The sequence below is a fragment of the Aedes albopictus genome, chromosome 2 (assembly GCF_035046485.1).
Source record: "Aedes albopictus strain Foshan chromosome 2, AalbF5, whole genome shotgun sequence".
Taxonomy (NCBI): Eukaryota; Metazoa; Arthropoda; class Insecta; order Diptera; family Culicidae; genus Aedes; species Aedes albopictus.
Genome location: NC_085137.1, coordinates 172,580,826 through 172,607,462, shown reverse-complemented (window position 1 = coordinate 172,607,462; position 26,637 = coordinate 172,580,826). Strand labels below are relative to the sequence as shown.

The following is a 26,637-nucleotide window of genomic DNA, read 5'->3' as shown; positions in this document are numbered from 1 at the left end:
GCGAGTGTTTGTGCGTGCCGTGTGTGTGTGCGCGCGACTTGACTCGTGAGGCCTTGGTTGCAATATCGCGCGACGACGACGATGGCAGCCCGTAGCAGCCAGCGGTCCTGCACAGTTGTAACAATAACAATAATCATCAGCAGCAGCAGCGAGTGCGGCACCACACCAAACATTACCAACAGCGTGACGCGAAGAAAAAGAAAACCATCCCATCAGCCGCGCAGCCCAGCTAGAAATAAGCAGATAACGCGTTTTTTTTTCGCGCTTCGCACCATGCGTGCGTATGCGTTTTTTTCTTCTATGCTGCTGCTCGCACAGTTCGGCGACATTCGGACCCGAGAAAAAAAGAGCGATTTCGTATATTTATTTGTTTGTTGGCTCCACAGTCCACACACTGCGACTGTTGGTTGTTGCTGGCCCGCGCCAACAACGCCGACAACGGGGACGGGGATGGATGGTTGCCGAAAAAACGGCGGAGGTACACGCATACTGGCGCATACACACACGCTCCCGAAACGCATTGGGGTGCCATTTTCGGTCTTCTAGTGCTTCTTACCCCGTCGTCGTCGTTGCTGTTGGCCTCTGATGATTGTTGGTTGGTCAGAGTCTGGTCGGAGTCCGTTTCGCGCAGCAAAACGCATGAAAAACGGGTTGCGTTTCCGTCGTTACTCGTTAGCACTCGCCGACCGACCACCTTCATCTAAATGGCCTGGCGGTGCGTGGTGGAGGTGCGTTTGCCGCCATTCACCCGCCGTCGTCGCCGCCGCCGCCGCCGTGGGTGATCATAAATTTATACATTTTTATTTTAGAAATTTTTGTCTGGTTGCAAAAATTGGGCCATATCAAAAGCAACGATGACGACGGCGGTGATGGTGATGCTGAATAACGAAATGCGTTTGGCTGTTAACGCTTGGCTAATGCTTGAAATCGTTACACATACCTTTTGCGTTGCGATAGGAGATAGCCAGATCTAACCCAGTTCTAATGATTTGTGGATTATCTAACTAATGCAAGGTGAAGAAACCAACTACGAGTCGTTTTAGGATTAAAACTCAACCATCACAGCTGCGTTTGTGCAGTCTTCACATTTAGTCACATTTAGTGCCCAAAAATGGTCCCCCTATCCAAATGATCCAACACCCTATTCAGGCATGGTGCACAAATTACTCTAACGGAAAAATAGCCATTTCAGCCATTAGATGCAGTAGCTTCAACTAAAACTTGGAATCTGTTTTGAAATTATCAGATATCTGTTTAAATATTTAAGGAGAAACGTCCCAAAATAAAAACATGGTTATCACAATGGCTGACTCACGTTTGAACGTCTCTATTTTATAAAATAAAAATGAATTTGAAGTCTCTTTGAGGCAACACAATTCAAAAACGGATAAATCGATCAGGATGACTATTTCATGTTTTGATTCGTATTCCAGCAGGTCCTTCTGGTATTCAACAGGAATTCCATCCGAGATTCCTCCAAGAAATTCTTTGCGATTTCTCCACAAATTCCGCAGGAGTTTCTTCTGTGATTCCCTAGGAGTTCTTGATGGGATTCTTCCAGGGGTTCATTTAGGATTCCTTCAGAAGTTTCTTCTGTGGTTCTTCAAGGAGTTTCTTCCAAAATACCTAAAGAGATTCTACCTGCGATTTCCTTCAGAAGCTCTTGCCTGGATTAGAAGTAGATACTCCTAGGATACTTCCAGAGATTCTTTCTGGAATTTTCTAAGGAATACCTTCTGAGATTACTTCAGGAGTTTCTAGATTCCCTTAGGATTCCTTCCGAAATTTTTCTACAAAAATAATTCCGAGAATACCGAGATTGCTCCGAAGGATTGATTCCGAGATTGTTTCCACGATTGCCCCAGATTTTTTTTTTCTGATTTTTTTTTTCATGAATTTCTTCCGTACTTTCTCCACAAATTTATTATAGGATCCCTCTATGATTTTCTTGCGTGATTACTTAGGGAGCTCTTTCTGAGATTTTTTGGGATTCCTTCAGAAACTCCTTTGGAAATTACGCGAATGATTACTTCCAGGAATTCCATAGGAGATTTTTGCCAGAGCTCCTCCTAGGATTTCTTCAGGAATTCTATTTTTAGACCCTTCCTGGAATTCGAGAACTTATTTTAGTATTCCTTAAAAACTTCTTTAGGATTCCTATCCCTCGAGTGATGACACTGTTGCATTTTGCACAACACGTTGAAAAAATCTCGCTTTTCATACTCAGCATTAGCGTTGTGCTGGCGATGGTGGGCAACCGCGCGATTGCCGGAAGGCTGTAGTAACTTCTTCTGATAATTGCTTCCGGAATTCATACAGTAATTCTACCGGGAACTCCTTCCGGGATTTCTCTAAGAAACTCTTCCGGGTTCCTCCAGGAACCCGGAAGAGTTTCTTCAAAGATTCTTTCGAGAACTCGTTTTGGGATTCCTCCGGACACTGCTTCAGGTATTCCTCCAGGAACTTTCTCTGGGGTTCTGCCAGGAGTTGCTTCTGGGATTTCTTCAGAAACTCCTTCATGGATTCCCCCGGGAATCTATTCTTTTATTTATTTGAGAACCCTTTCTTTTGAAACTTCGGGAAACCCTCCAGAAGTTTATCAAGGGATTCCTCCAAGATTATTTTGAGGAATTCCTTCATCAGTTTTTGATTATGGAATTCCTCAAGAAATTGCTGCAGGATTTCCTTGGGGAAATACTCCAACAAGTTCCTTCTGGTTTTCCTCCAACAGTTTCTTCCGGGATTCCATTTGTCCAGGAATACCGTCTGGAAGTAAAAAAAAAAACTTCTGAAGATATTCCAGAAGAAGCTATAAGGAAAACCTGGGATGGAATTCCTGCAGGGTTCCCGAAACTCCTTGAGAAATACCGGAAGAATTATCTGGAAGTCTAGGAAGAAATCCTGGAAGGAATCCTGGAATTAATTCCTTGTGAAATCTGAAATGGAACCTTTTAGGGAACTCAAAAGAAACTCCTGGAAGTATCCCAGGGAGAATTTCGAAAGGAACCCCAAAAAAGTCTCAGATATAACTCCCTGCCTGAGCAATCACAGAAGGAAATCCTATAGGGATCCTGGAATATCTGAATTAATTTCCAGAGAAATCTTGGAATAAATCTCGGAAAGAAACCTGGGATTTCATCCTGGAAGAATCCAGGCAAAAGCTCTTCAAGGAATCCCAGGTAAAAGCTCTTTAGGAAACTCAGAAGAAACTTCTGAATGAACCCCAGAGGGAACTTCTGAAGAAATCTGTACATATGGAAATGAATTTCTGTCTGTGTGTCTATCTGTTTGACTGCACTTAGGTGTCCAACTAATCTTCATTTCCCATCCCTCAGCTGTCACAAGGACGAGGCCAGGACAGCACTCGACCATTGGAGGATTGCGTCAATCTTGTCTAAGAGTCAGAGATTAGTCCCAAATGTTTGTGCTTTGGTAACGAACAGGAAGGATGCAACCCTCATAACAGCGATCCAGGACTGTACCACTTACGAATTTGTGCGACTTGCTTAATGCTAATGCTAATACTAAAGTGTGTCTATCTGTTTGACTGTCTGTCTGTCTGACTGTCGTGGATTCGAAAAGTACTGGACCAACAATTGGCGTATGGGTTTTACTAATTGGGACGGGGAAGGTTCTTAGTATGATTTAAGACCACTCCCTTCTTTGTATTCATGCACTCAAATTTATTAATTCTAGGCGTTTCAGTGGTCCCATTTCAAGTGATTTCAAGCGAGACCTAGGAGGTTTCAGGGGGTATCAGGAGGTCTTAGGGGCGTTTAAGGGAGGCTCAAGGTCATCATTGACCCCCGTTTCAAGGGATTTCAGGGGGGTTACAGGGAATCTCAGGGGTGCATCAGGGCGTTCCAGAGAGTTTCAGGGGTCCCGTGGGGTGTCATGGGGCCTCAGAAGAATTCAGGGGGTTCCAGAGAACTCAGGATCGTTTTGGGGGGTTCCAGGGAGTTTCAGGAGATCATGTGGGTCACAGGGCCGTTTTGGGAGATCCCAGGTGCGTTTCAGGGGTTCTCAGACACATTTCAGGGGATTCTTAGGGGTTTCGAGGGGTACCTACAGGTCTCGGGAGCCTTTCACGTGGCTCAGGTGGTACCTGAAGGTCTTAGTGGCTTTTCAAGGGCGAAATATCTTTGAGAGCCCATAAAGGCTACTGGCTGAGACCCTCTGAATCCCTCTGACACACTTTGGAATGTCCCTGAAACTCCATTAAACGACATCTGAGACCCCTTTTAAAAAAAAACCTTCGAATCCCAACATGCCATGGTAGTTGAATAACAGCTTATTCAGCAAAAATTTTGAAAATCAAGCTCAAGAGTGGTTTGTACATCTGTTGTACTGCATTAACATTCCTTTTGCATCACATTGGCAGCAGTTCGCAGATGTAGTGTACAGTTTGGTAAAAAATGACCCTAATGCCAAGGGAAGGTTAATGTTTGTTGAGAACCAGTGGCGTCGCGTAACCTCATTTTTTACCTGTGAACCGACCCTAAAACTTACAACTGCTGGGAATTTATGATCAAAATTGAAATAGAAATGAGTGGAAGCAGCTATTCAAGTCATGTTCCAATTATTACAAGCGAATTTGTTAAAAAAAAAATGATCAAAAATTTATACTTAGTCGCATAGGTAGATTTCAGGTTAGGGAATCGCCACTGTTGAACCCTTTAAAATGCCCCTGAAATGACTTGAAATGCCCCTGCAACCATTTGAAATGTTCCTGAAATTCCTTGGAACACCCTTGAAGATTCTTAAAAACCCCCCTCAAGCGACCTAGAAAACCGCTTGAATCCTTCCTGAAATGTATCGAAATATCTCTGAAACCTCCGTAATCATATAAAACGCCTTTGAAATCTCCGTACTTAAATTAAATGCCCCTGAATCCCCATGGAACGCCTCCATTAAAAGCCTCCAGGAATCTCTTGAAATGCTACAAAACCCTCTCGGAACACCCTGAAAACCTCTCTACCAGTCTTGTAAACATTCGACACTTTTCACTACCTTCATTTCGGTACCGCAGTCGGGTGTCAGCTTGCTTTGTTACATTCATGCGCTACCGTTACCTCTTACACACAACACGAGCGGTAGGACGAAAATCAATAAACATAAACAAGGGTCAAATCAATGTCGTCTGACACGATGACATTTGTCTAATTCTAGCTTTTCGCATGGATTTCAGCCAATTCCGATTATGAATGTTAGTATGTATTAGTTTATTCTTGCTCGTTGAATTGAATACGCCACACATATGGCCAACATAGCTCTCATTGTGGAAGAAGACAGGAATAACAAAAGCCGAACCGTCTCCCGAAGCCACGATCGTGGTGAAGTGCATTCGTTTGACATTTTTGTTTCGTTTGGTAGTTTGATTGCTTGTGTTGCGAATCTCGGAAACAAAGGCAGCCGAATATCGACGAAAAGGTGTCAATTACTGTGATCTCTAACAAGATTGCTCTCTGTAATCCCCTGAACCACTCTGAAATGCCTTATAACGCCGCTGAAACCTCTTGTGATGCGATTTAAAGACTCCCGAGACCCTTCACTCTGAATCGTTTTGGACGTCCCTGAAACACCAACAAAACCTATCGGAACGCCTTTGAAAATCTTCTGAAATCTCCTGAAACAATCTTCTTGAAAAGCCCCTAAAGCCCCTTGGAATTTCGTTTTCCGGGCTCTTTATGGGCATTATTATAATGGGCATTATTATTATTATTATTATCAATTACACAGCGTAACAAAAATTAACTTTTGGTCTGTCTCAAGAGCAAACTTATGTGTCTCTGGCAGATTTTGGGCCGCTGAATCCGAATCCGGGCTCAGGTTTGCTCCAACACGTCACAATTTTGAGCTCTACCTCAATTTATAGGGCAAAATATGCGATTTTGGGCTTTTTTGACTGCAAGCCATTAAGCATGGAAATATTTTTTTAAGCGATCAAAGGTCAATTGGTCAATTAACATCTAAATTAACGACTCATGTAAAATATTTTGTTTTACCAAATCGAATTTGATAGTTTTAAGCTATTTATGTTAGGTACGATATTTCCAATACAAGTCACCCTCCAAAAGTTGCATGCAAGTTTTCATACTAACATAAAATGCTTAAATCTATCAAATTTGATTAGGTAAAACGAAATATTTTGCATGAGTCGTTAATTTAGATGTTAATTGACCAATTGACCTTTGATCGCTTAAAAAAATATTTCCATGCTTAATGGCTTGCAGTCAAAAAAGCCCAAAATCGCATATTTTGCCCTATAAATTGAGGTAGAGCTCAAAATTGTGACGTGTTGGAGCAAACCTGAGCCCGGATTCGGATTCAGCGGCCCAAAATCCATCGGAGACACATAAGTTTGCTTTTCCTGAACAGATTAAAATAGCTCAATAATAGCATATTTTAATACGGAGATCAAAAGGTGATATTTGTTTGTTTGAGATAGGAGGTAAAAGTACTGAAAATAATATCTCAATTTTACTCCTGGAACATCATCATCAAAGCACATTTTGCTCTTGGTAAGATCTAACCAATAGCAGTGAGCTATTTGATTGATCTTCAAATATCAAATTTTGCTATTGGTTAGATGGTTCAAGAACAAATTGTTGCTACTATTTACAGTACTTTTACCTCTTATCTCAAACAAACCAATATCACATTTTGATCGTCAGTACTTGACCTCTGCTCGGGTTGAGACAAAAAAATGTTGCGTTGTGTTATTATTATCTTCATTATCGAGACTTTCAGCCGATGGCTGGTTCATCACCGTATGGACATTATTTATTTTAGTATTTATCCAGAAATTTCTCAAGCAGCTCCTGTTCGAACAGAAACATATTTCACCAGATATTTCATCAGAAACTGTGATAGCGATGCCATAAGAAACTTGGCATGAAATTATGCTAATTCATTGATAGAACTCTTAAGGGAGTTTAAAAAACGCAAAGAAACCAACATTTGAGAGATTTTTCCATTTTTTGACAAAAATCCCAAAAGGGGTGATGGTTAAAGCACGTGACAATCACACCGAGGACCTGGGATCGAATCCCACTCCCGACAAACTCACAAAATGTGAGTTCTTGCTTAGGAAAGGAAGTAAAGCGGGGGTCCCGAGATGAACTAGCCTAGGGCCAAAAATCTCGTTAATACAGATAAAAAAATCCTTAACCTTCCGTAACGCGCGGTTGACTACCTGCGTCAGCACCACGCTAATGCTGAGTACAAAAAGCGAGATTTTTTCAGCGTGTTGTATAAAATGCAACAGCGCGATCGTTCGAGGGTTAACAACACATTCTAAGCAGCTGAAGAAAAAAGCAAGAACTTTTATAAGCATTTCTTAATTCTTCGTCAGGTTTTTGGATGCGGACAACAATTAAACCGAGAATTCTTCTATAAACTAAGGTAACATTTTCCCCATACTTTCGGCAGAATTTCTTTCAATGTTTCCCTCAGAAGCTGCGGCAAGCATTTCTCCAGAAATTGAACTGAACATTGAACTACGATTTGAAATTTTTGTTCAGAAGTAATATAAGCAATTTTAATATATTTTTATTTGTGTGAACTTTAATTTTAAAAAGATTTACCTACTTCTGTTATTCTTTCAGAAAATACGTTCAGGAATTTTTACATTTTCTCCTACAGAAAATCACTGAACAGTTAGTTTATAATAAAACAGCAAAAAAGACGCAAATTTTAGGTCTTGAAAATAAAAATTAAAAAGAATTTAAGAATTTTAACAAAAATTCCTACTGATCCATTATTATTTTTTTTTCCTGAAATCTACTTAAAGTACATGGACGAATTTCTAGAGAAATTTGTTTCAGAAATTATTACAAGGAATTCTCCCACAATCATACTTCCCGTAATTTAATCCAAAAATTCGGAAGTATGTCTTCAAAAACAATCTTTATATAATTGAGCAGCTCAGTTCAGCAGCCTGCATTTTTTTGAGATATACAATAACTCGCCGTTCTACCAGAGATCACCACAGTTTTTTTTTCTGCAGAATTTGCCTCTTTTTTATAAGAATTGAAAACAAATGTTGTATGAACACATCTTTCTGCAATTTCACTAAAACACTCTGGATACAAGATATTTAGATATTTCACGAGAAAAAGCTTTGTAATTTTGTTAATTCTGAACAAATTCTGAATTAAAAATCATTTTAAATATTGCGTCAGAGCCCCCGCCAAAAATATTCTAAGGTGTTCTTTTGATTTTTAATATATTTTCAAAAAATTCACAGGTTTTCAAGAGGTTTTCTCTTCTTAACACTAAGAATTTGAAATTCTTCCAGTAATTCCGGCATTGAACGATTTCACATGCCCATAAGTTCTACCGGCGACTATTTTACAAATTGTACCTAAAGCGAGAATCTCAATTATTAGCCCATTTCGTACAAAACTGCGACAATCGCAATAAAAATCACGTGTTGCCAAATAATGAGGCTGATCAGCGCACCAAATTGCGCCCCTGGCTAGAGCATCTCCGAATCATTGGTACACATCTGTGCAGGCGAACCGGTTTTCAAGGATCCTTATTAGAGACACCATCCTGCGCTTTCTCGCAACACACGAAGAATACCACCGTCCAATTGGAAACGATCCTGCCAAATGCAGGAAGTGACTGCGCAAGCCGCGTGTGCACGCTGCACACGGCGCGGCGGCCCTATTGTTACCCAGGTTCAACTTCCTATATGTAACGAAGGCAACGACGACGACGAACACCACGGGTTGATTCTTCGCAGTCCTTCCTAGTGCACGCATTTCATTCCCCGAGCCCGAATACCTACATGGGATTTGCTATTCTTTTCTTCCTGCTAGGAAGTAGAAATAGAAGGAATAATTTTCAGATTAGCATATGAAAGAGACGAATCATGAACGGTGGGCCTTGCATTTCTAATTTCGTGTTTGTTCGTCGTCATCGTCGTCGTCGTTGTTTCCTAATTTCTAATTTGGAATTTTTCCTTTGACAAGGGGTGTTGCAGAGGCGATGCGTCGTATAGAGGAATAGGGAAAAGACGCCGATGGTGCATGGAGTTGTTATGCTTGCATAATGTTGCTGTGGGGGAAGCTAGGGTGAAAAGGATTGCCTTTCTAAAAAGGTTGTCTTCCGGAAATTATCAATATTTTTGTTAGAGATTCAAATATGTAGTTTGATTCGAAAAAAATATTAAAATTCAATTTGAAATTTGGAAAATCTTCTTCTTCTTCTTTTTGGTCCTACGTCCCCACTGGGGCTTGGCCTGCCTCGCTTCAACTTAGTGTTCCTTGAGCACTTCAACAGTTATTAATTGAAAGGCTTTCTTTGCCTGCCATTGCATGAATTTGTATATTGTGAGGCAAGTACAATGATACACTATGTCCAGGGAGTCGAGAAAATTTTCCCGACCGGAACGGAAATCGAAATTCTTAAAATTCCACATGAAATCTAAAAAAAATATTTGAAAATATTAAAATGTTATTCCAAATACACCGAATTATAATTGAAATATTTTGAAACTCATTCCAAATTTGGAAAGTTTTCTTTTGAATTGCAACTTCAACGCATTTTTATTAAATTCAAACAAAATGTTTTATATACTACTTATCTTTATCCATTTATGAATTTGGAAAAAATATCATAAGACTTGGTTCTACAATTCGCGGCAAAATTTGAAAATGTGGATTTAACCCACTGTTCTCTAACAAAATACGTTTTGGCTGTAAAGACTTTCGAATGACTGCTTCACACAAAGATAGGACCTAATCAGCCTCGTCAGGATCAGATCATTTCACCCTCCTTCTAATCGTATAAATTTCACTTTCATCTTCCCGTCCTAGCTGCTGTTGCTGCTGCATTTCCCTTTCACTTGATAGACGAACGAAACGTTCCCACACACCACTACCACCAATATTTATGAAACTCACCCCCGTCCCGTTTAGGGTTGGATCGATCGGGTTTCGGTGTGTGTATTAAGTGCAGAGTGCACTGCATCTTGCGTGCTGCATCAATTCGCTTTCTACGTCTTTCCTAAGCGCAGCCTAGCGCAGCATGTTGCCACTGAGAAGGGTGCAACTTTGCCTTTCGCTTCATGTATCCTATCCTATCCCCTATTCGATTCGTAGCTGTGTTTATTAGCAGCGCGAAGAGGTTTTTGTACTGGTGGTGGTGGTGCACAGCAAGTGTCTTCCTAGCAGAATGCATTGCCGTCGAAAGTTTGATCTTTTACAAAGAAAAAGGTCATTGAACTGCATCGGGATGAACTCTATGATTGGATGACATAATGCATCACGTGAAGTGGTATGAAAGGACACGTGCATCAGCTGGATATGTATTGGTGAGATTTTTTTGTTTTGTTTTCAAGGATGTTTCTGTTTGTTTTGTGATTCTCCCTATCTTGTGACTTCGGTGTTGCTAAGACCTGAGCGATTCCGAAGTATTGACTGTTTCAGAAATTATAAATACACTAACGATTAACTGCCATTTCAATTTGAGCATAATATCCAAAAAAGTTTCTTCTAGATCTTATAGTAAACATGCTAACGAAGCAAATATTACCAATTTTATTGATGTTTCTGGTAAAAGTTAAAAAATAGGGCTCTGTAAACTAGGGAAAAGGCCATGATGATAACCAACTGGAATAACACCCAAGGTGCACGACAATCCAAAAAGTTTATTACTCCAAATATTTCTGTTACACAAAAACTTCTTGCTCTGTCAAAGAAAGACCTGTGTACATACACAGGACTAATAACAGGCCACTGTTTAGTTAAATATCACCTAAGGCTTATCAAAATAGTCGAAGAGGATGTTTGTCGTTTTTGCAATGAGGAAACTGAGACCTCTGAACATTTGCTATGTGACTGTATTGTGCTTTATAGCACAAGGCTAAAGTATTTTGACAAGGGATTTTCACAGCCCTCTGATATATGGTCGTTATCCCCTTGTAAGGTAATTCATTTTATACGATATATTATTCCCTGCTGGGAAAATACCGATAATCATGTGCAGAGGGTCTCTACTCATAGTGACCTATCGCCTTGAGATACGGTTAAACATTAAAGTGGGTGGTGTATCACAATAGATCAGAGAAATGGTCGCAGTGATAAGTAACCCTACAAAAAAAAAAAAAACTAGATGATTAAAATTTGAAGTTGCACAAAGTGATCAAAAAATGTAGCATAGTAGAAAAGAAAAAAATCTCACTGATGAAATATTTAATTTCTAAACACAATAAAAATGGCTGTATCGATAATAAAAGATATTTCTCGATTGGTAAGAGTAATTTTTACTGGAATATTTGATCAAGAACCACCAAAACGGGCCTTCGCAATACAAAATTTTTTGTTTCAAATTTCTCAACAACACCAGTAGCAACAAACGTTAAGCAAACGAATGTCTTAATTACTGCTCACTGCATTCGTTTTTATAGTATGACAAGCTTTGCCATCTGAAGGATCGAATGAGCTGAAAAAATAAGTTTGTTTAAATTAAATGCATTCAGGAAAGCTAAGAAACTGTAGTTCTTATGTTCCGTAGAAAACCTTAAAAAATAAGAAACTTGAGCTCCGAAAAAATGTTGTGGGAATGCCTTTATCGATTTTTCTCAAATTTTGATCAAGTCATTACTTAGACAACTTGTTGAGAAAGCGAATGTGATAAAAATTTAGATAATTTTAGGTATTTAGTGATAAATAATGTTGAAATCATTAAAAAAAACACCTTTGTGCAAATGCAAATTTCGAAAAATTAAGTTATTTGTTAGAGAACTCGACTGTTCTTTTAAATATCAAGGCAATTGAAAGAAAATATAAAAATATGGAGTACTATATGCTATACTCTGAAACAAGTTGGTAAAAATCATTACAACAGTTCATTAAATTGAATAAACAAAGTGTATTTATAATTTCTGAAACAGTCTATATGGCACAAGCGACTTTTTGCAACTACATTTTTTTTTTCTATTTTAGATGTGATCCTACGTAATGAGTTTATCGCTCCTATGTGTAATGAATACTAAAATAAAATAAATATTATTCCATAGTTTCAGGATGCCCTTCTGCTAAAACTCTTATGCTGTTCTGCTAAAAATACTTCCTACTTGATGATTAGATTCAGAGGTATTATAAGTCTCTATAGTAGCAACCATCATCACACTCAAACTTCCACTTTCCTTCCAACATGACTGTAAAAAGTTGGTCTGTGTCTACTCCTTGTGAAAAAGTTTCTTATACATAGGAGCTTTTTTCAGGCATCCATCAGAAATATGTTCTGAGATTCTCCCAAGGATTTCTCTTGGGATTCCTTAAGAAATGCCTTCCGAAATTTTTCCAAGATTTTCTTCTAAGATTAATTAGAAGAAATTGAATAAACTTCTTCAGGAGTTCCCTTTGAATGTCCTCCAGGATTTTCTTCTGGGATTACACATTAAGTATCTTCTGGAGCTTCTTCCGGGCGGGTTTCACAAAGAATTCTCTAGGGTTTCCTTCTATGATTTTCTCTCTTTCTGGGTTTCTTCTGGGATTCCTCAGAGTGCTCCTTCTATAGAAGTTTTCTGTAGTGTTTTGTTCTGAGAGTCCATCGGGAGTTCCTTCTAAATTACCTCCAGGAATTTCTTCCCGGATTCCTGCAGAAAATCCTTCCGAGATTCAATCAGGTATTCATCCAGGGTTCTTCCAGAAATTGCTTCCGGAGTAAGATTCATCCATGATTCCCGCCTGGAATTTCTCCAGAAACTCTTTCCGGGATTAAACCAGAAACTCTTTCTGGGATTTTTTCATTCACACCTCCTGGGATTCTCCTTTCGGGATTCCTTCAGTAACTACTCCCAACTACTACGGGATTCCTTTAGGAGTTCATTCTGGAATTCTCTCAGATGTTTTAAACGAAACTCCTCTAGGAGTTTATCACTGAATTATGATGGAATTTTCATGGAATTTGTTGAGGAATCCGAGGCGATACATCCAGGTTTAGTCATTTGAAAATCTCGTAAAATGCGCGACTATCGTCAAATTGTTTTTTTCGTGCACGACTGAGGAATCTCGGAAGTAATTTCTGGAGGAATGCTGGCAGGAGTTCCTGTAGGAATAACAGAAAAACCCTTGAGAAATCCTATATGGAATTTGTATAAGCAAGTGTATAAGAATCTAAGAAGAAACTTTTGGGTGAATTTCAAAAGGAACTTCTAAAAAAATCTAATAAAGAGCTTCCTGAGAAAACTCAGAAGAAACTCTTGGAAAAACCGACGAATAATTTCTTTGCTGAATTGGTAAACAACAAAGCTACGAAACGGAAAGACTTTGATTTATCTTGGTGACTGTGGCGTACTATTAGCATGTGCACTTGTGTATAGCCAAATTTATCGCATTTACACAGTTTGAGACTTATTACAGCGAAGTTGAAAAGCACAAAACTTTCGAAAGCACATATGTATAGTACCCCGAAAACAGCTTCACGAATATCTTTAAGCGTAGTTAACTTCAGTTCGTAAAAGTGTGTTTTTAGATCCAGTTCCAATCAAATGACCACTTTTCATAGGCTAGTTGGTGTTAGAAAGCTCATGATTGAGCGAATGTCTACCACATGGTACCATAATGCAAGGGACAATATTCTTACGAAAATGGAACAGGAAAAAACTTTTTTTAAAGGATGTAAGTAGAAATTCTATGAAATATTATGAAACATTCAGAAATATTTCGGAAAATATGCAATATACAAGTACAAAATAGACGTTTTTTTCTTGACGAATTATGTAAAATAGAGAATATTTTTTGGAAATCATGTCATAGTTCATGTTGCAGCGCCGACACTGATTTTTAGAGCAGACCAAAGACTTGTTCATCCGCACTACATGGTTACTACCCGACTGGAAGATTCCAACAAAAATATAACATAATTACAACATGATATGTATAACTCATTGTAATATAATCATGCTTAACATAATTGGTGTTTGAAAATATTATAACTCAATTGTATCATATTCTGTTATAAATGTTGTTCAATAACTCATTGTGAAATAATTTAGTTCTGATTCTTTAACACTCAGAACATCATTTTACACAATTATATCCAAATATGATAGAAACTAGTTTTCTTGAAAAATTGATATCATATTGTGTTATAATTTTCATCTGATTATAACAAAATAGGTTATTATTTTGATTAGACCGGTGTACTTTTTGTTACAGTTTTAGTTATTTTAACATCATCCTGCATCTAGTTTATAACAAAATAAGTTATAGAAAAATTTCATAACATCATAACACAATGTGTTATAAACTTGATATATTTTTGTAGTCGGGTAACCTTTTATAATAAATTTCAAAATCTAGTATTAACGCTTCAAACACTTTTGCGGTTCGCTCGACTAGCTAAATCGCAATTTTCTGATTCTCTCATCTCCATACCTTTTCTTACCAATAAATCGGTATTGGGTAGCCAGCTGCATTCGCCGCGCTAACAGTTCATGTGAAATGTCTTACAACAGTTTAAAATATTCGTGCTCCAAGAAAAACAGCCAAAGCTTTGCAAGGTTTCTGGAACATTCATAGTACTTCCAAGCATGTTGTAAAACAAAACATGAAACTGTCATAGGCTTGTTCCAACCAAACAATCAATAACAATGCCAAACATTTTTAAGAATCGAGAAAAAGTTAAAAGACTGATGCGAAATGCTGTAATATTTTGTTTCTTTAAGAAGCAGCTTGTTGAGATGCTGAGGAACATTATTTCTCAACAACTAGAAGTATATCAAAAACATTCCGAGAACTTTATAAAACAATGCACAAAACGCTTTTGAGCTTTTTTCATAACATTTTGCATTTTTTCTAGAATCAAATTTTTTGGAAACTTTATAGAGCGAACATAATTTTCTAGAAATGTCTTATTTAAACTTTCTTATCACACTCAAAACAGTGTGATCAGAAATTATTATCAAAATTTAAAAAAAACTTTTAAAGTGGCTTAAAGATTAATGAATACATTCATAAATTTAGTTTTGTTTGGAAATGTACTCATTTATTACCAACCCTTTTGATTTTGTTTTTTTGTAAAACTTGGTGCTGTAAAAATAGCAAGTTCAAAATAGTTTTTGTTGCTATTTTGAACTTGTTTTTTTTTACAGCACCAAGAAACAAAAACATTTAATATTATGATGATTTAAACAATTCAGGGTTTCTACTTCAACCAGAATAAAATAACATGCTTTTAAAGCAAGTTTTTCCACGTTCTTAGAAATAATTCCAGGTACTGAACAAATACCCAACAATTCACTAAATCAATTATAATTTCAAAGTTACAGAAAAAAAAACGAAATGAGGTTTCTTTGTCCCAATTTCTGAAAATACCAAGGAAATAACGGCAAATAGAAGCTCTCGGCTATATTTTGAACAAACATCCAAAATGAATTTTGGCAAAATTCTAATGAGATTGTTTCCAGAGGATGAATTTATAGGAGAATCCTAATAAAAATTTGAAGAAATTTTTATCAAAAATCTTGAAAATTCTAAATAAAATTCAAGTTCAAGTCTATGATTGATAAAAAATTATGTAGATTTTTCCGGATAAACTCACAATGAGTTGTTTGTTTTATTTCATGGAAAAACGATAAAAATCTTGCATTTCGTAAAGGTTTTTCGGAGATGAACCAGCCTAGAGCTGGTTTCTTTAATAAAGACAAAAAAATATTTTAAACAAACTTCTAGAACTTTACCAAAAGTTGTTCGGAACTTTCTGGAATTTTTTCATCATTTTCTTCGAAAATTGGTTTGAGGTATTCAGAAAACTATAATAAATATTATAAAAGAAATGACAAAAAACTATTCAAAAAGTTCTTCTCAGAAGGTTTTAACAGAAGTTTTCGTACGTTGGCCAAACCATTCTAGGACTAAACTAGACTAGATTCGGGCTAGAAAACCAGAAATTAAAAATAATCTGCAGTTCATATAATATTATTTCAGCAGTTGAACCAAAAACAAAACATCTTCTGGGACACTATCTCAAAAAAAAAACTGGATTAAGGTGAAACATTTCAGAATCCAACAATCAGAGTCACAAATCTGATGAATCAAGCAATAACAAAACATTAGTGTATTCTGGCTTTGCTCACTTTCAATAGATTTTGATGTTTGAAATAAGGTGTGCTGGTTGGCGAGTTTTCGAGATTGACGCTCTTGAATACGTGGGTAGGTGAATAAGTCGGACATTGTGGTGGCTGTGATGGGATTCTCTAAAGGTTCTTCTTAAATGATGTAGAACCTTCTCGAAGCACATAATCCTTCACCGGAGAGTATCTGATTCGAGAAGTTTCTTCGACATTTTAGCCAAAATTAGCATTCAGAATTCTATGAAAATCTCCAAAATTATAATTTTATTATAAATTTATCTGAAGTTTCCAGAATTCTTCATCAAATTATTCTTAATAGTCTCCCATATATGATGTCAATTGTTTTAACTCGCATTCTCAGTCTAGGAAAATTCAAAACGACTGGTTTTGCATTGTCCAACGTTTCGGCCTTGTGTGTTTGACCTTTTTCAAGAGTAAAACTGTCCGTCGTTTTTCGTTACATTTGGTAATGCCGAGAGTTTCATTGCGTGCTTCTTATATTCACTGTACTGGACACACCTATTATCAACTACATGGACTGTACAATGTTTCTAGGGAAGACGAATGTGCTTCTTATGGGAATTGTGTTAGGAATCTCTCCAGATATTCCTCTGATCTCTACGCGTTTTACGAAAAAAAAAACTCTTCTTACATTCAACAACGAACTGAGCAACGATTAAATATTGTTTACAAATATCGTCTGCATGCTAAACGAATGTTTTCTATACGTTGCACAAATCGCTTTGAACTTAATGAAGATTTTGGAATTTCCTTGATTCTAATCCCTTCTGTGTAGATCTACGTTCCTACTGAAACTTGGCCTGCATCTCTTTCACTGAATGTCTGTAAGCCCAATAATACACGGTTTCCAGCGAAGTTGATATAAAAGTCTCTATTCGAACAGGAATCGAACCCGCATTTTCCGGATTGGCGATCCAAAGGCCCACTAGGCCAATTGTAATTTCCAATTCCTCCATGAAATTTTACTAAAAAATTTCCGTGAAACCTTTTTGAAAGTTTTCTAACACATTTTTTTTTTAGCATTAGCATAGATGACCGCACAATTCGTAGTTGCTACTCCGTGATTGACCAGAGCAATCGAAATTGCACAAGGAACCAATGAATAGGGCTTGGGATTAGCCTACTATTCTCAATGTACACAGTTTGAGAGCTCTAGACTTTAGTAAGGTCAATAACGGCGCCGGCCACGTCCTTACGGTCATCGAGGGAGGAAGGGAATGTTAGTAAGACAAACGTTGTTAAAAAGACCGCGAATCGCTGCATCTCCACGTTTGTCTCAAGAAGGATTTTTTTGTTAGTAGGGTAAGGTACATTGTCAGTCTTGGAGTCACCTATGGTTGGTGATATGATTTGACAATGGATCAATAAACACTTTCGCGCACAATCGACCACTTTTCTATAAGAAACATATCTAATAAAAGAAATCATGTCGCGCGTCTCCACCCCATCAGGGAGCAGAAACCTTAAGCCCATTCCACACAGGAATAAACTGAACGCAACAGAGGACATCAATAAACCAAACGATATGCATTCACAACATGGAACAACACAATACTAAACACTAAACACCCGCACATCTATTGTTTTTGTTTTCGCACTAGACAATTACGAACGCGAACGATTATGCTGCGATACTCACCCCATACAGGAGCGATGCATGCACAACAAAGAACAACGCGATACTCTCGACCATTTTTCCTCACTTAAACAATCCAAAAAAAAATCTTAACGCGCTATTGTTCGCTTTACGCGGAAAGCAAACAATGGATCGTCCATGTCAGATGACTGGTCAATGTTTCTTCTCAAAACGTAATCTAAACTGCAAAAAAAAGTCAGCGCCGTTACTTGAAATGACGAACTATACAAAATGTGCTTTAGAGAATTTAAAAAAAAAGTCGACAACTGTCTTACTCATGTTATTTTACAACGAACATTCACAATAAACCTTTTTGAAAGTTTTCTAACACATATTTTTAAATTTACCGATATTTGGTTAAATTTGACATGAATTTTCAAGTAAAAATCTGTTATAAAGGCTTTAGGAAACTGAACCTCCGGTAAGAAACACCTAAGCATTCACTAAAAACCGTTATTTTGCAACTCCGAGAATGCAAGCAATGTCTCTATACATTCCACAAGAGTATTCTTGAGGCGATCTCTATTGTCCTAACGATAGAATTTAAAGTATCCATTTTAAGGATTTATATCTAGTTCGTCTTTAAGTTGTTTCTCATACCTATTCATTAATGTTACAAAGAACTAAAGAACCTTACATACATTGACATAGTGATCCCCCCCAGCCACACCTTTCTGTAAAATTCCGCAGTAATAAATGCTTTCTGATTGACTGCAGAATTCACTGAGAATTCCAGGAATTTTTCCAAGTGAAACAAGTTTTCCTGAAAATTCCAAATTTCTCAGGTTTTCTCAGGTAGTAGACGCTCTGTTGATTTTTACTTTGCGCCACCTTATTCTTCTTATGATTAAAAAAAAATCTCAAAAACCAAACATTTTTCCAAACATTTATTTATGGATCAATTCTCAATCAAACATTCAAAACAACCTGTTTTGTATTGCCCAACGTTTCGGCCTTGTTTATTTGGCCTTTTCAAGGGTAAAACTGTTTGACGTTTTTCGTTCCTTTGACTAATGCAGCAATTTGCACTTTGGGCTTCTTGTATGCGAAATAACTATTTTTGTTCTGAGACACTAGACTGAACACACCTATTATCAACGACCTGGATTGTACAATTTCAAAATGTGTATGTAATACTCTTGCTCAATATTGTTAAGTATATTCATTCATATACACTGCACATCCTCGATCATCACTAACAATCAATTCGTATATACAGTTTCATCAATAACTTCCTCACAAACCTCCGATTTTTCCATTCTAACACCAAATCAAAACACTTACCTTGCAATAATTTCGAGCGTCGTACGAATTCCAGAATTTCAGCTTCCGCCTTCCGTGTCAGTAATGGCTACACCGCTACGCACTTGCCGAAGCTCTGTGTATTCAAAACTTTCAAACTCCAAAGGATAATTTTGCTTCCAATGAACTTGTTTATTTTTTTGTGTTTGTTCCGAAAGAGACAATTTTGATTCGACGGTTTTCCGAAATTTTGATATTTTTCAAACAGTTGTCGTGATTTTTTCGTTTTGTTTTTTGATTGCCGAAAAAGTTTCAATTTTGAACCGAAAGGTATTGTTTCATGATTTGGGGGGTGATTGAAAAGTTTTACATTAGAGCGTCGATGTTGCTTCACATCCGTTCCGGCTGTGCTGCTGCTTCTGCTGCTACGGTGATCCTGCGGCTTATCCCACTACACCACGGTTTCATCGGATTCATTGGGACTGGCTGAGGTTTGTGGGTGCAGCTGTAGCTGGATTGGTCGAGTGGCCACTACTGGTGGTGGCGTTGACGGTGGAGCGATTGAAGCAGGTTTCTGCCGAATTGATGAACTTTTGCGAGAATTTCATTGGCGAGCACTCATTGCTACGACTAATTCCGTTGGACATCTTCTTTTTCACTTAAACTTAAAATTGCGAATTATTCTTTCTCGTTCGTTTGGACTTTGTTACAGGATATATATTCTTTACTGATATATGCCTTATGATACAAGGATTAATTTTAAACTTATTCACTTCCGAAAATGTACACACTTTTATACACGTTCTGCGACTTTAGGATTTGATTTTCTTCAATTTTCGCACAGATTTCTTTTCATCAAACAGTTTAGTCACTTTCTTATATCAACTCTTCTTCGAAACATAAATACTTTCCAAAAGGGATCGAATTTTACGCACTTGCTTGTATGCCGAAATGGATTTTCGTGAAACCAAAAAAACTGCAATTTTTCATTTAAAAACTTCACATCGGAATAGGTTGTTCCGTTTCCGCTCCGGCGAATCACAAACCCCTCAGCAAAAATTTCTCTCTTCCCGGTCCGAAAAAACTAACCCCTTTTTACAACACGACTGTACGGCGCTGCGGTCCTCCGGACAAGTTCTTCCTCGTTTGCTGCGCGAATGCTAACTGCCGGGTGTGCACCCTTGATGCACTTGTGCAAACTCGGAAAAATCGGTTTCTGCTTCACGACAGCTCAGCGCGCGACGGACGGCGGACGGACGGGTCCTCACCGGTTCTTCTGGTACTGGTCGTGGTGGTGGTGCATCGACGGTGTGTTTGTGTTAAGGGGAGGAAAAGTGCAACACCCCCGAAGAGACGCAATTTTTTGAGTTGGGCTGAGGCAGGATATTCTTGGTGATTTTCGGGGAATTTTGGTTGATTTCCCCTGAACTTCGGCTGAACTTGGTCACACTACGCTAGGATTTACAATCAAGAAATTGCGGTAAAATATTCGTATATCTGATGATCACACACAGAGTTTTCACAGATTTTTATGTATTTCCGTTGAATACGGCTTTTTTCACGCAAGGCTAGTCGGAAAAGTTACGACCCCTTGGGAGCACTTGGCGCGAAGTTCACCAAGAACTCGCGTATCACACACTGTTGTTCACTAGTCACACGATGCACAACTGCAGAAACCGCGAAACCGCGGTCAGTCTTCACTGTTCAAATCATCCACTTTTTTGAATTTTCACACTTTATTGAAAACTTTTCCTTGAACACGCTTCCTGAATGCACCACTGTTCTTCCTTGTGCAATAGTGCCTAACAATCGCCAACTTGAGTGTTCCGGTGTGTTGCGTATTGTTTTCCTGTTATTGTTGCTATTGATAACTTTCCGTCTTAAGAGCAATGTGAGCCATGTGTATGAGGGTTGCGTATGACGCCGGTTCGTTTTGGTATTGAATACAAAAAAAATCAAATGCAAATTTCGCGCAAAAAACTCCGTTCCAAACGATTACTGGTTGGTTCTTTTGGTTCTTCCGAAGTGCACGCACAGAAAACACTGCTTGCTCCCGAGCACCTCCAAAAGCTAGGGCCGAATAGACAAATATGAAAAGTGTAAGCTGCGTTTTGGCAGAGTGTGGCCCGGCAGTCACTCACCGCAGACACCGACGTCGCGCGCGCATTATACACACATGTGAACCCAGAAGAGTAGGTAATGCTGCTGCTGCTGCTGCCAGTTCCGCCTGCCTGCCTGCGATCGACCAACATCAACGCAAGCTCGGCGCAGTCCACACCAGGGTGGCCAGATGGTTTTCTTCGATATCGGTAGACTTACTGAATAAAAATCGGTAGTTATCGGTAGGCTTGAAAAATAGCTTGAAATGGAGTTTTCAACAAAAACAGACATATCGAGTTGAAAAAGAATCATCCTGATGAATTTTTGGGAACATAGATAACCATTGACTCTATGGCATAGAGCATGAAGCATAAACTTCAAATATCATGGGAAATATTGAATAAACATGATATTTAGTAAGTACTGAAATAATGCAGCTTATCAGCACTGTATTCTACCATCTTCTTTCTAGAGATTATACCGTGGATGACTCCAGATTTCTACTGGGATTCTCCCAGGTATTCTTGCTAGGATTCCTACAGGATTTCATGCTGAGATTTTTTTGGGATTTATTCTTTGAGAGGCTCTTGTTGGGATTCCTCAAGGAATTTGTCCAACTATTCCTCCAGAGATTTAATCCAGCCATTCCTCATGGAATTGCTCATGGAACTCTGTTTGGTATTTTCCGAAGAATGCTTTTGAGATTCCTTCATGCAGTTTAGTTAATTCCACGAATTTATGTGAAGTTTTCTGTATAAATTCTTACTGAGATATGTTAAGCATTTACTGTCGCAGTTACTACAGGAATTTCTTTAAAAATCCCTTTGGGATTCCTTTTAGAACTCCTCCAGATATTCCTCCTGTGATTTCTTCAGGAATTCTTCAACGAGTTCATCTAAGGATTTTTCCGGAGATTCTTACATATATTCGTTTAGAGATTTCACTTAGGAGTCCTTTAGAAATGTATCTAGAGATTCCTTCAGGAATTACTCCAAGCATTTTTCCACGAATGTCTCCAACAATTTCTCCTTATATTCCTACAAGAACTCCGGGATTCCTCCAGGTATTTCTGCTGGGATAGCTCTAGAGATTTCTGTATGGATTTTCCTTCTAAGATTTCGCCTGAAATTCCTTCTCTAAAATTTCTGCTGTGATTAGTTCAAGAATTCTTCCAGGAATTTCTTGAGCGGTTTTATCTAGGGATTCCTCCGAGAATTTCTAATGGGATTTATCTAACAATATCTGCGATATCTAGATTCAGCAATTTCTGCTCCTGGGATGCATCCATGGATTTTTTTCCACTGTTCACACATATCAAATATTATCACATTAGTTTTGTTAATTTAGTGAAGATTTGATTTGTTTTATTATTATTTAAACAATCATTTATTTATTTTTAATAATAACTATAACACTTGCCCAGAGAATCGATTTAAAATTTATTGGAAGAACTCATAAATTAATTTCTAGATAAATTCCTCCAGAAAATAATAATGCCCCTCAAGTTTTTCAAACGATTCCGTTGTACTCCAAGAAATAACAAAGTAATGCCGTAATGCCATCGACAATTAGATAAGCTTCACTTAAGCTAATTTTAGGCTGGTTCATGACGTCAGGTTAAATGCCGTAAGAAGTTTTAAATTGCCTGCTGTTACTATCAGAAAATTTCATCTTTATTTCAGAAAGTCCTCCTTATTTCAAGCAACAACAAACGTAGTTGTACTACCAATTCGTCAGTAAATTTATCAAAATTCGAGGAAAAAAATCAATTTATTTTATTTTAATATGCAATGCCTTTTACCAAGTTGCTAAGCTCTAGTATTTTAATAAACATTCAATGAATATTTTTTACGAAGTGAGTACTATCAGAATTTTAATAGCATTCTGTAAAAAAAAGCCACACTTCCACAATTTGTCTAAACACAGAAGCAAAAGTTTTTTTTTCAGTTAATTCAAACACTTTTGAACTAATTACAAATATTTACCCGAAATACTATCAGAAATTCCTTTAGCATTTATTTAAGATGCAATGGTTTCCTCCAGGGAAAGAGTGTTCTTTAAAGCTTGCAATTTTAGTCCCTAAAGATTTGGGATTTCTCCTTTAATTCCACCAGTTGTTCTTCAATAAAGTTATACAAATAATTTTACCCGAAATATTCCAAAACAATTCTCCAAAACTTCTACAAGGGTCTCATTAAATATTTCATCAGATACAATTTCACCACACTCTTAAAAAGAGGCGTAGCTTGCTTTTATTAATTGGTAAAGTAAAACAATCTCGGAAGGAATCTCTCTAGGCATTTTCGGAGGAATCTCTTGAGATATTCCAGTAGGAATTCTCCTGAGGCATTTTTGTAAGTATTTCTAGAATATTACCTGGAGAAATTCCTGTGGGAGTCTCTAAAAATCCATTTAGGGATACTTGGGAAATTTCACAAAAATTTTTATCAGCATTTCAGGAACAAAAATTGCTTGAGGAATATTAGTATATATTACTAGATGAATTCCTAGCTGAATTTCTGGAGAAACCCCAAGATAAAACTTCTGGAGACATTTCTGAAAGAATCCTTGTACAAATCACAGGAGGAAGATTTATAGCAGAGATTTTTGAATTGTAATTTCTGGCCGAATCCTAGAAGAAATATCCCAACAGATATTCCTGAACCTATCCCAGGAGGAACACCTGAATGAATCCCTGGAGGAATACAAGTAAAAGAAATTCTGGAATCTAGGAAAAATGCTTGGAGCAATTCCAGAGATTACTGGACAAAACTCTAGATACATTTTTTGAGGAATCCCTGTTGAAATCTCATAACGAATCTCTGAAGGAATATCTACAAGAATCTGCAAGAAACTAAGAGGAATTCCTGGAAGAATTCCTGAAGGAATCACAGGAGGAATACTAACAGGAAACCCAGCACGGCTTCTTAGAGGAATTTCTGTAGTAAACACAACAGTGAATTATTGAGAAATTCCATTACGATTTAAACAGATATCTTAACAGAAATTCCTGGCAAAAATTGACAAGCTCTTTTAAATTAAAAAATGATTGGATCTGATTGCAAAAATGCATACCAACTTTGATTCCAAACTTTAAAATTTTATTTTAAGATATTTTAACATTGTTGATTATCAGGATGGAAAATCGGTAGTTTTCGGTAGGAAATTTGAAAAATCGGTAGTTTCAGGACTGGCGTCTGTGAATCGGTAGGCATGTCGAAAATCGGTAGGACTACCGAGAAATCGGTAGGTCTGGCCACTCTGGTCCACACAGCCGAAAAAAAAAAAAACACCCGAAAAACTGAGTCCTGGATGGAACGCGCGGGCCTTTGTATGGGTGTATGCAGCAGCGTCGAGCAACGACGACGGCTTGTGAGCACAGTGACTGAAAGCCGGACAAAATGTTTTTTTTTTTTTCATTTTTTGCTCGGGAATTACAATTATAAATTTTATGCAATTCAATACCATTATTTCTATTTTATATATGAAGAGGTTAGAAGCAACGGCGTGAAAGTGACAAAAACCTACTTTTGGGGTAAATGATCCGGGTACCTACGATCGAAAAAAGTACTGAAAATAATATTAAAAGTTTGTTCTTGAACCTTCTAACCAATAGCAAAATTTGATATTTGAAAATCAATTAAATAACTCACTGCTATTGGTTTTTTTATCACTTGCTGAACTCTATATCAAAATTTGCTATTATTCAGCTTTTTTCCTCTACTCGGAGAGGTTTAAAGTTTTTTTTACCAATTTTTCATCCCATACAAAATGCATGGAGTTTCAAAATCGACCCAATTTTCTGCGGTTTATTGTATTTTTTTCTCATCATCGTGAAAATAATCTTAACAAAATTCCTGAAAGCCTAGTACTGAAAGCTTATCTGAAGAATTTTTTAATATACTCAGCTCAAAATCGACAAAATGGTCACTTACACCGCTTCGATGCTGGGCCCCTCACATGCCATTTTGGTATCATAATGACTTACTTTTCCGTACTGGTTTATTATGCAACTGAAATGAGTTGCATAATAAAAAAATAATTGCAAAGTGTTCATTGTGTAATTCATTTGGAACAAAGCTTTTTCGTTTTGTTTTAGCGTCCAAAAGAACTGTGCAAAATTTGGGAGCGATTGGATGCATCCCCGTATTCCGCATTTCGATTGTAATTTGTATGGAATTTAGTATAGGAAAACGTGCTTTTTTGCATTTTTCTCATAAATCGAGTTTTTTTTGGCCAAAACCATGTTACTAATGACGTTGGATATGCCGAAAAACTTTGCCGAAAACTGCAAAGTGATCCGACACTTGTGAACAAAGTTATAACGTACAGATTGCTCAGTAATAAAATCTCAATTTCGGACCTATGTTACCAAGAGTATAACTTTTTCCACAAGCGTCGGTTTACTTTGCGGTCTTCGGCAAAGTTTTTCGGAATATCTTAATATTCCTGACAGAAGTTCAGAAGAAGTTCCCGGAGGAGTCTCCGGGAGAAGTTCCCGAAAAATTCCTGGAGGAATGCCGGAAGGAAATCTTTAAGCAATCCTAGAAGTAGTTCCTGAAAGAATTCCGGAAGCAGTTCCTTGAGGGATCCCGGAGAAGATTTTGGAGGAATACTGACAAAAGTTCTCGTCAGGGTTCTTACAGGATTCCTGGAAGGATCTCAGAAAGAATTCCTGAGTGAACTGCAGGAGGAATCCCGCATGGAATTCCCGGAGTTTCTGAAGGAATCTCGGCAAGAATTCCTGAAGCAATCTCCAAAAGAACTCATAGAGGAATCCCGGATGAAATTGCTGGAATACTTTCTGGAAGTCCAACAAAACTTCTAAAGAAATTATAAAAGAAACTATTGGGAGAATATCCAATGGAGTTCTTGGGAGATTCCCGAAATTAATTGAGAAATCCCGGCAGAAAGTTCTTGAAGTTCCAGAAGGAATCTCTGAAGGAATCCTGGAAGGAGTTTCTGGAAGAATTTCAAATGGCACTTTTAAAAATCTGGATGAAGCTCCCAGAGGAATCGCAGAAGGGAATCCTAGAGGGGTTCTAAAAAATAAATTTGAGGAGTCACCACGTATAAATATACTGGAGGAATCAATGGAAAAAATGCTTGGGTAATCTAAGAAAGAATAGCTGAAGGAATCTCAAAATTTGTTCGTTGAGAAATTTTGGAAGTTATTTTGAAAGAACCCAGGAATTCATGCAGTAATCTTAAAATATGTTCCTTAAGAAATCACAGAAAAAAAATCTTTGAGAGAATCCTGGGAGAACTTCCTCGAGGAATCCTAGCAAGAGCTCTTGAAGGAGTCCCAGACGAAAGGTTTTTAAGAAGCTTAGAAGAAACTCCTGGAAAATCCCCAAAAAGAACTTTTAAAGGAATTCCTGACAAACCCCTGGCAGAATCTTATCAAGCACTCTCTGGAAATCCCAGAAAAAAACTCCTGGAATAAATTTGTGGAGAAGCCGCTAAGGATTTCTTGGAGGTATCCCAGATGGAACTCCTGTGGATCCCAGAAGGACCTCCTAGAGAGGTAACACCGTGCTTTCATCAA

The 26,637-nt window shown here is 37.7% G+C and overlaps 1 protein-coding gene across 4 annotated transcripts in view; it reads right to left on the bottom strand.

The window, feature by feature from the left end:
- Window positions 1-21,128, bottom strand: part of LOC109398630 (zinc finger protein chinmo) — a 309,562-nt gene extending 288,434 nt beyond the window's left edge. The window contains exon 1 of one of the 4 annotated variants that reach the window (XM_062850726.1): window positions 19,032-21,128. The gene's annotated coding sequence lies outside the window, so the exon portion shown is untranslated. The remainder of the gene's footprint in view (window positions 1-19,031) is intronic. The other 3 variants (XM_062850728.1, XM_029859144.2, XM_062850727.1) reach the window with 3 other exon arrangements.
- Between the last annotated feature and the right edge of the window lie 5,509 nt (window positions 21,129-26,637).